This window comes from Tiliqua scincoides, chromosome 11 (genome assembly GCF_035046505.1).
Source record: "Tiliqua scincoides isolate rTilSci1 chromosome 11, rTilSci1.hap2, whole genome shotgun sequence".
Taxonomy (NCBI): Eukaryota; Metazoa; Chordata; class Lepidosauria; order Squamata; family Scincidae; genus Tiliqua; species Tiliqua scincoides.
The window spans coordinates 11,087,828-11,098,775 of NC_089831.1; the positions used below are offsets into that span (position 1 = coordinate 11,087,828).

The 10,948-nt window shown below is 47.4% G+C and overlaps 2 pseudogenes; both read left to right on the forward strand.

Moving 5' to 3' along the window:
- Nucleotides 1-446: 446 nt before the first annotated feature.
- Nucleotides 447-566, forward strand: LOC136662622 (5S ribosomal RNA; annotated as a pseudogene).
- Nucleotides 567-595: 29 nt separating this feature from the next.
- Nucleotides 596-718, forward strand: LOC136662729 (5S ribosomal RNA; annotated as a pseudogene).
- Nucleotides 719-10,948: the final 10,230 nt, after the last annotated feature.

Sequence of the window (10,948 nt, forward strand, 5' to 3'; positions counted from 1 at the left end):
GGAGAGAGCTGCAAGTTTTTACCTCTTTCAAAGTGGCAAGAAAGAGGCCCGACTCCATGAGACAAGTGTCAAAAGTTAACCAGTTTGGCTTTGACCAACAGGGTTGCAGGGCTGGGTCAAATCTCATGAAGTCAGGAGGAACATTTGATGGGGAGGGAGGGGTGAGCTCAAATGATCAGACTCCTCTGTGCGAAGCTCGCAAGACTGGACTCTGAGTGCTTGAGTTTGGTCAGGGTAGTTGTTTGTCCCGGTGATGAGCAGAATCGAGGTAGACAACGCTCCTGATCAAGCGACCCCCCGTCAAGCAATCACAGCTGAGTTTCAGGCTTGACAGAGGAATTGAGAGGAGAGGAAAAGGCTGCCCACTTCTCTCCCTCTGACCTATGATCCAGGCACCCATTCACAGACCATCACAGAATTGATTTAGGCAGCCATCTTCCAGCAGCTGCCACAGCAACTGTTACCCTGCACATGCCCAAACTCGTCTGATCTTGGAAGCTAAGCAGGGTCAGGCCTGGTTAGTACTTGGATGGGAGACCGCCTGGGAATACCGGGTGCTGTAGGCTTCTACCATAGTCTTTTGAGATTGAAGCTTGCCAACCGTCTCCCTATACTGAACACTATCTCCCGATCTTGTCTGATCTCGGAAGCTAAGCAGGGTCAGGCCTGGTTAGTACTTGGATGGGAGTCCGCCTGGGAATACCGGGTGCTGTAGGCTTATACCATAGTCTTTTGAGATTGAAGGTTGCCAACCAACCAACCATTCTTAGCCTCTCTGCCTCTGAATATCTGGATGTTGCATTGTTCTCAAACATCCTTGAAAAAAAAAAAAAAAAACCGGGTGACAAAGATCTACATGGTCTACCAACCAGCTGTAGGTCTCCTGCTCCCTCAAATAAATCTGCTGTTTCTTCCTTGCAGCCCCGACTGCCCTCCTAGAACTCCCACTCCTCTCTGATAATTTTCAGAACCACCCCCCCACCCCACCCCAAATACCCAACTTTTCCAGGAAGGCTTTCACATGACTCCTTATAGCCCAAACCTAGTGGACTTCTCTGCTGTGTGTCTAGAGTGTTGGCAATGGATCCTGCCATCCAGCAGTTGTAAAAGTAGCTCCAGCACATTGCAAAGCTGTGTGCCATTGGAATGCAGGCAGAGAGACCACAGAGGGCCTAGCAAGTCCTGGAGGACAACCTGTCAACAGCGGTGACAGCAGCAGTGGGTGGAACAGGGTAGGTGGAGGGTAGAATGGGCTGAACGTGGGGGTGGGCAGGAGGTGTGTTAGGAGGCAGAAGGGGTGGCATCCAGCATGGATGATTTGTGCTGGATGCTATTCCCGTCCTCACCAACCGGCCTCCTTTCACTCCTCGAACTTGCTTTAGCTCAAGTGCTGGAGCAGGGTCTAGGAGATCCATTGACGAGTGGAAGGGAAACATCTTCTCTTACCCTTCCCCTCAAGCCTCCTGATTGGTCCTTGTCTGCCTGCAGGATACAGCACAAGCCTTTTTGGCACAGCTGCATCAGTGGGGGGAAGATGGGATTGGGCTCTTAATTTCTTTGCCCTACTGCAACTCAATCAAAACCTGCTTTTCTATACACCCTTACTTGGGGATGTTTCCAACTGAACTCAATAGGACTTGCTGTGCAGTGGCACAGACCCCATAGGGAGAATACTGTGTGGCACCTCTCTGTTCCCCTTCCTCAGATTTCTCCTTTGTATCCGTTTCTGAATTGTATGCACCTTGGGACAGGGACCTCTTGCTATTTCAAAGAGTCAGGTCAGGTTCACTGTAACTGAAGGCAGTTATATACTTATAAATTAACAATTTATCCAATTATATATAATTATAAACTTACAAATTAACAATAAATTAACATAGATTGACTTTCTAGATAAATTGTTTAATAAAATGATATGATATAGTGTATGGTGGGCAAAACAGACTCCACGATCCTTGTAAAAGATGAGTCTTTCATTTTTCACATGAGTCCAAACATAGGCCCTGAAGGTGAAAACATTTCTGGATCAAAAAAACAAACCACAGAGTTTGTTCTTACAGTTCTCCACTGTTTGAGGCTTTGCTATCCTTTGTCACTCTTAAAAAAAATAGCCAAAGTGAGGAGATCAAACCCATTCGTGGGCCGAGTGGAATCATGAGACTCCAGACTTATAGGAACATAAGAACAGCCCCACTGGATCAGGCCATAGGCCTATCTAGTCCAGCTTCCTGTATCTCACAGCGGCCCACCAAATGCCCCAGGGAGCACACCAGATAACAAGAGAACTGCAAGGCTTCCTGGGAATTGTAGTTAAGAACATAAGAACAGCCCCACTGGATCAGGCCATAGGCCCATCTAGTCCAGCTTCCTGTATCTCACAGCGGCCCACCAAATGCCCCAGGGAGCACACCAGATAACAAGAGACCTGCAAGGCTTCCTGGGAATTGTAGTTAAGAACATAAGAACAGCCCCCCTGGATCAGGCCATAGGCCCATCTAGTCCAGCTTCCTGTATCTCACAGCGGCCCACCAAATGCCCCAGGGAGCACACCAGATAACAAGAGACCTGCAAGGCCTCCTGGGAATTGTAGTTAAGAACATAAGAACAGCCCCGCTGGATCAGGCCATAGGCCCATCTAGTCCAGCTTCCTGTATCTCACAGCAGCCCACCAAATGCCCCAGGGAGCACACCAGATAACAAGAGACCTCCTCCTGGTGCCCTCCCTTGCATCCGGCATTCTGACATAGCCCATTTCTAAAATCAGAAGGTTGAACATGCAAATCATGGCTTGTAACCCATAATGGATTCTTCCTCCAGAAACTTGTCCAATCCCCTTTCAATCCCCTGTCCAATCCACTCCTTGTGGAAGGCTGAAGGTCCAGTAGCTCCCAACCTGAGATGCCTTCCAAGGTTGCTCCACCTGGCAAGAAACCTGCCTGATTTCAATGATGAGATTATTGCATGCTAATGATTTAAGCTAAAATGAGCAATCTGCCAAGCATCCAGGGCAACGCACGAGAGGCAGGTGTGAACATTTCTCCTGGTACGGTGAATCACTGAGCCTGTGATTAGATGAGAGAGACAAATTCTCAGTCAGTGTGAAAGGCAAGGCGGCTATGAACCCAGGCTCTTGCTTGCCCTTGTTTTACAGGCAGCCGAACCTCAGTGATGCGTGTGTGTGTGTGTGTGTGTGTGTGTGTGTGTGTGTGTGTAGGGGGGGTGTCACACCTATTTTTCACTGGGTGGTGGTGATGGGGTTGTCCGTTGAAATTACATCATATTGCCACTGAAGTTTGCCCTAAACAGAATCTGAATCTAATTTGTAAAGTGCCTATTAGGGCAAATTATCTGAGGAATTTCAATGAAACTGGAAGAGTTTTAATAAGATTAGTTTTTTTTTTTTTTTTTTTTTTTTTTTTTGGGGGGGGGTGAGGGAAAGCACATATAATATACATTAATTAGATGATTTTCTATCATTCCATTATGTTCACCATCACTCCTCTTTTTTAAACTTTCTTCAATTCCTTTGAGAATGAGAATGAGTCATATCCAAGCTCCTCTCTAATATCCCGCATTTTTCAATCTTAAGAACATGAGATGTGACCTGCAGGACCAAGCCAAGGACCCATCTAGTCCAGCTTCCTGTATTAGTAGCCCAACAGAAACTTTTGGGAACACACAAGACAACCTGTATCCTCTTGCCACTCCCTGGCATCCAGAGGTAAGCTGCCTCTGAAACCTCGAGGCTGTATACAGTCATCATGACTTGTAACCTGTGGTGACCTATTCCTCCATAAATGTATCCACTTCGCTTTTAAAGGCATCTAGGTCAAGTTCCATCACCACACCCTGAGGCAAGGAGTTCCAGAGATTAATTATGTGCTGGGGAAGGACCTGTTTGTTTTTGTCTTTTCTGACTATCCCTCTAGTTACTTTGAGTGGCTGTCCCCTGTTTTTGGTGTTGTGCAAGAGAGAAAAGAACATCCCCTTATCCATCCCATGCATAATTTTATATGTCTCGAATCATGTCCCCCCCCCCCTCAAGTACCCTCAGGTTTCAGACTGAGATTGGGACACCTCCTTCCACCACTACAGGTGCTTTGGGCCTCTTCAGCCTAGAAAAGAGACGCCTGAGGGGGGACATGATTGAGACATACAAAATTATGCAGGGGATGGACAGAGTGGATAGGGAGATGCTCTTTACACTCTCACATAACACCAGAACCAGGGGACATCCACTAAAATTGAGTGTTGGGAGAGTTAGAACAGACAAGAGAAAATATTTCTTTACACAGCGTGTGGTTGGTCTGTGGAACTCTTTGCCACAGGATGTGGTGACGGCATCTGGCCTGGATGCCTTTAAAAAGGGATTGGACAAGTTTCTGGAGGAAAAATCCATTATGGGGTACAAGCCATGATGTGTATGTGCAACCTCCTGATTTGAGAACTGGGCTATGTCAGAATGCCCGATGCAAGGGAGGGCACCAGGATGAGGTCTCTTGTTATCTGGTGTGCTCCCTGGGGCATTTGGTGGGCCGCTGTGAGATACAGGAAGCTGGACTAGATGGGCCTATGGCCTGATCCAGGGGGGCTCTTCTTATGTTCTTAAACTACAATTCCCAGGAGGCCTTGCAGGTCTCTTGTTATCTGGTGTGCTCCCTGGGGCATTTGGTGGGCTGCTGTGAGATACAGGAAGCTGGACTAGATGGGCCTATGGCCTGATCCAGGGGGGCTCTTCTTATGTTCTTAAACTACAATTCCCAGGAGGCCTTGCAGGTCTCTTGTTATCTGGTGTGCTCCCTGGGGCATTTGGTGGGCCGCTGTGAGATACAGGAAGCTGGACTAGATGGGCCTATGGCCTGATCCAGTGGGGCTGTTCTTATGTTCTTACTCCCACTCTTTGTATATAGAAAAGAAGAAGGCAACAGAGTGGAAGGGGTGAGTTAGAATTTCAGTTCTCCTCTTCATCCTCCTCTTCTTGAACAAAAGAAGAGCAGAGGACCAGATGGGGACAGCATATGGCATGCCAACCCAAGTACCAGGAAGTCTTTGGCCAGCTCTGCCCTTTGCTGTTTACACCCTACAAAAGAAAGCACCAAATTCTGGGCTTTGAAACCCGCATGGAAATATCCTCAAGTGCAGTGGTTCCCAAACTGTCGGTCAGGACCCTGACAGGTGGGTCATTTCCTGATTTTTGGTGGGTCGCCAAAGGGTGATGGAAAGATCAGATAACTAGTTTCCGCAAGCCTGGAAGCTGTTCAAAAATCAGATACTATCGTTGCTAATCACCCTGCAGAGAGCTCAGCTCCTGCAGTTTGCAAGCTTGTGTAAATAGAAGGTGATAAATGTTTGAGGGTCATTTTTCTGGTTATTATTACTAATAAATTGCAGCAACTGTTACCCTGCACATCCCTGATCTTGTCTGATCTTGGAAGCTAAGCAGGGGTCAGGCCTGGTTAGTACTTGGATGGGAGACCTCTTGGGAATACCAGGTGCTGTAGGCTTATACCATATTCTTTCGAGACTGAAGGTTGCCAACCAAATAAATATTATTCCTTTCTAGATCTCCTTTTTTTAAAAGTCTGGCAAACCTTGGTGGGTCCTGAAAGAATGTCATTTTAAAAAAGTGGGTCCCGGTGCCAAAAACTTTTGGGAACCACTACTCTAGAGTGAGTGAGTTGAGTGTGATGTTGTCATGAAGCCGATCCTATGCCGCAAGAAGCAAATTGCATAGAAATATGTTTGGCGCCATTACTCGGACCTTACTTATACTCTATGTCTCTTGACCTACTGCGGAAAGTGATGCATCTCTCCTCGACCCGCATGCCTCTTGCTGTGGGGTATGGCTAGGAATCAGAGCCTTCTTCTTATCCTGATTTGACCTCCTGCACACAGTGGACAAGCTCACCCAAGTGGAAGTATGTTCAGGTCTGAATTACTCAGTGTGTATGACACTAAACAGAGTTGGAGAGAATGCACTAATAATGTTCATTTTTCTGACAGCATATTTGATTAGAGAGGAGGAATGTGTTCTCTGGAGAACACCGGTCCGTTTTTCTGTCTAGCACAAAAAGAGCATGGGAAAAGGAGCATAGAGATGAATAAGGGTCTTCTTCTTCTTTTAACTGTCAGCAAAAAGCAGAGGAAGGAAAGTGACAGAAGATTATATCCCAATTCCTTCCTTCATTCCAAAGATCTCCCTTTTCTATTATGAAAGGAAGAGGACACACAGTATCGGGCCATTTGACTCTCCTCCCTCTGCAAGGCATCCATAGGTGGGCTTCTGTGCCGGTGCCCTGGAACTAGTTCACAGTCTGCTGTCTGAAGCAGCCTGATTTCACTGTGCTTCACGATCGGGCTGGCTCTATCATTCCCCACCTCTGTTCTGAAGCAGTGCAGTTCAGGGAGGGAGGGATGTACCACCAGATTTCTGTGACCCCATAGACTAGTGCTTCCCAAACTTACATCTGTCACTGTGTGCCAGCAACCAGATGTGGTGATGACAGATGACACAACGGCACAATGACTCAGCACCACTTACTTCTATGTTGGGAGAGCAGACATGACCCTATAAACCATGGTAGGAGACTCAGGGTTGGTGGGTGGACTTTTCAGGTGCAGAAAACTATGCACACAGAGCTCTGCGGTTTTCAGTGTCGCATCTGATCTTGCCCCTGGGCAGTCACCACACTGCTCCTGGGAGCCACAATGCCCACTTTGGAAATCACTGCTGTAGACATTCCCCAAGACAGACATGGGCAGGAGGTGTGGTCTAGTGGTTGAGCTGCTTAGCCAAAGAGCTAGGCAGGAGCAACTCTGGTCATGCCTCTGGAGGGGAGACCCAAAGTAAACCAATAAAGTGCAATAACCCGTTGTTGAGTGGACAGAGTCATGGATGAGATGTGAGAAAGCAAGGGAGTGTAGAGAGGTCCGTTGGCAAGATTGATTAAAGATCTAGAGGACCTGCCTGGACTTGATTTACAATTGCTTGTGGGAAGCTCAATGGCATGCATCCAGTAGAGAAAATCACACTATAAAGTAAATGTCTGGTAATGGACAGTTCTGTGAGTTCCTCTCTCAGAACGAATATTGTAAGAATTCCATTGAGAAAAAGATAGATTAAGATTTGCCTGACTATTGAAACTACCATGAATGCTGAGAAAAATGGTCTATAAGAACATAAGAACAGTCCCACTGGATCAGGCCATAGGTCCATCTAGTCCAGCTTTCTGTATCTCACAGCGGCCCGCCAAATGCCCCAGGGAGCACACCAGATAACAAGAGAACTGCAAGGCTTCCTGGGAATTGTAGTTAAGAACATAAGAACAGCCCCACTGGATCAGGCCATAGGCCCATCTAGTCCAGCTTCCTGTATCTCACAGTGGCCCCACCAAATGCCCCAGGGAGCACACCAGATAACAAGAGACCTGCATCCTAGTGCCCTCCCTTGCATCTGGCCTTCTGACATAGCCCATTTGTCAAATCAGGAGGTTGCGCATACACCTCATGGCTTGTACCCCGTAATGGATTTTTCCTCCAGAAACTTGTCCAATCCCCTTTTAAAAGCGTCCAGGCCAGATGCCGTCACCACATCCTGTGGCAAAGAGTTCCACAGACCAACCACATGCTGAGTAAAGAAATATTTTCTCTTGTCTGTTCTAACTCTCCCAACACTCAATTTTAGTGGATGTCCCCTGGTTCTAGTGTTATGCGAGTCTATAAATAAGGGCCCAATCCTGAGCCTCATGCGCTGGTTCGCCGCTAGCGTGCACTGACATAAACATGTCGTAAGAGGTGTTTGCAAGCCAGCCTTCCTGTGGGCCCAGCACAAGAGCTAGCCCAGCGCGAGCACATGCTGCGCCAGCACTGGGCACGTGGTCTACTGCCTGGTGACTCACCCAGACTATTGAGCAATAGAGAGGTGAGTGGGGTGTGTGGGGTGAGATGGGGAGGAGGCATTCTGGGTCAGGGAGGAGGTTGGGGAGGAGGTGTGGTGGGGAGGGAGTGAGGCGGGAGGGGGTGAACATAAGAACAGCCCCACTGGATCAGGCCATAGGCCCATCTAGTCCAGCTTCCTGTATCCCACAGTGGCCCACCAAATGCCCCAGGGAGCACACCAGATAACAAGAGACCTCATTCTGATGCCCTCCCTTGCATCTGGCATTCTGACATAGCCCATTTCTAAAATCAGGAGGTTGCTCATACACATCATGGCTTGTACCCCGTAATGGATTTTTCCTCCAGAAACTTGTCCAATCCCTTTTAAAGGCGTCCAGGCCAGTTGCCATCACCACATCCTGTGGCAAGGAGTTCCACAGACCAACCACACGCTGAGTAAAGAAATATTTTCTTTTGTCTGTTCTAACTCTTCCAACACTCAATTTTAGTGGATGTCCCCTGGTTCTGGTGTTATGTGAGAGTGTAAAGAGCATCTCTCTATCCACTTTATCCTTCCCATGCATAATTTTATATGTCTCAATCATGTCCCCCCTCAGGCGTCTCTTTTCTAGGCTGAAGAAGCCCAAACGCCATAGCCTTTCCTCGTAAGGGAGGTGCCCCAGCCCTGTAAACATCTTAGTCGCTCTTAGTGTCTAAGTGTCTAAGCGACTTAGTCGCTTAGTGTAATCAGCTCAGCTCCACCAGATCTAGAGCTCTGAGCAACTCAGGATAGGGTTTCCCATCAGTAAGTGACTGAGCATCTCTGAGGCAAGGCAGGAGACTGAACCGAGGTCTCCCGCATCCAGATTTGTACCATCACAGGTGGAGGCTCTCTCCCCATACATCCTCGGTGACATCTCCTGCTGGGCTAAGGATGCATCTGTCAGGCCGTCGCTTCCTACATTCCTATCGGAAGTACGTCTGCTAAGTGGTGAACAAAATGCCATCGCAGCATGAACAGCTGGTTCCTTAACTCCATCTTTAAAAAAAAAAATACCCAACAAAAACAATAAATTTAAAAAGTCTTTTTATTTCTCTCCACCCCCTGCCCGGCAGATGTGTCATCTCTTCCTCAACCTGCCTGACAAGTGAATTATACAGCCGGGCTTTTAAAGTTCAAACCATATTGCACGGCAGATGCTCTGATACTATTAATTCAGGAGCTCCATCCAGACTCCCCTTTGTCATCTCCTTCCCTTGAGGCAATTTATGACCAGCTCCTGCTCCACAGCATCGCATTATGGCCACATTAATCCTAAAGATGCATTAACCTCACCTCTGGCTTTCTAATTTTATTCCTTTTTTTTTTTTTCAGAAACCCTACCTTACCTCCCACCTCCTCTCTCCCCGGAAGTTTGATGCATTCCGCTGTATAGTTTCATACTAGCTCCAAGGTTAATATTGTTTCAATGCTTATGCCTTCCGCCCCGTAAGCAGTGAGGAATTGCATAGGGAGCTGCCTTATATGGAGTCAGACCCATTGGCCTGTTTACGCCGAGAAGCAATTGCTCTCCAGGTCTCTCAGGCAGACTTTCCCACCTGGAGATACCAGCAAGAGTTAGGTATCTCTATTAGCCCTGTTGACTGGAGGGCCAATAGAGAGCTGGTCTCTAGCCTGGCTGCACAAGGCTGGGTGGAGCAATCAGGCATTAGCACCAACGGTGCCAAGGGTCTTTATTTGGTTTTTATTATTTAACTAAGTGTGCATGTGTAGACACGAGTTCTCCATAGAGGAGATCCTTTGGAATCCGGCCATCATCCATTCTCACGACATGACCGAGCCAACGCAGGCGTCTCTGTTTCGACAGCTGCGATACAAGGACATCTGCAAGAGGGATCTGAAGGCCTTAGGAGTGGACCTCAACAGGTGGGAAAGCCTGGCCTCTGAGCGGCCCGCTTGGAGGCAGGCTGTGCAGCATGGCCTTTCCCAGTCTGAAGAGATACTTGGCCAACAGTCTGAGGCAAAGAGGCAAAGAAGGAAGGCCCATAGCCAGGGAGACAGCCCAGGGACAGACTGCACTTGCTCCCGGTGTGGAAGGGATTGTCGCTCCCGAATCGGCCTTTTCAGCCACACTAGACGCTGTTCCAGAACCACCATTCAGAGCGCGATACCATAGTCTTCCGAGACTGAAGGTTGCCAACAAGATGCATGTGTAGACACTATACCACCTAAGTTACTGTACCTATCTAGGCCGCTTTTAATGTGATTATAATTTATATTTATTCTGTAAATTTTGAATAAAAATGCATAACACCACTTTCTGCATTTCTAACTTTGGAAAATGCCGTTATTGGCGAAAAAATAAAACTGCGCTCATGGTTAAAATCAAACTGTTTCTCCCACTTCTAACCACTGGATCTTTCTGACCTTGATGGGCAAAGGATTCTGGATCAAACCGAGATTTTGACAAGAAAATGAAAGGATTCACTCAAACTCCTGGCTTGATTCCTGGTGACCCACTCTTGGTTGCTGCCCAAGGCCCAGTTCTGAACTGGAAATGTATTGTCCTGGAACCAATGGCAGAAAAAAATGAGACATATGCGGGGTGAGTGAGTTTAGACTGGGTCTATCTATGCCTGCAGCAGAATGAGCAGAAGCCCTTCAGACAACAGACTGAATTCTCCTCTGTTCGAAGGGTAGACATGCTCTAAGAAAGACAGAGAAGAAGACATGAGACATCTGCATTAACATCAATATAACCTGGGTCCTGTTGCTTCAGGTTTGGGGATTAGCCATGAGATAATTTTGAGTAGCAAACCTAAGGGTTATAAATCAACCTCCACCATCTCACCACCATATCAACATTTCTGGGACTTGTGCTCCCCTGAATCCAGCTAGTACGACAGAACAGAGCTTCTGCATGAGTGACCATCACTCCCCAAATGTAATTATGTGTTTTTCTTCCAGACACAGGAAAAATCAATGTCAACAAAGCCCATTTGGCTAAAACTAATAGAAGAGCAGCAAAGTTACCTTAATCTGAGGGCATCTCTGAGAAGTTTAGATTTG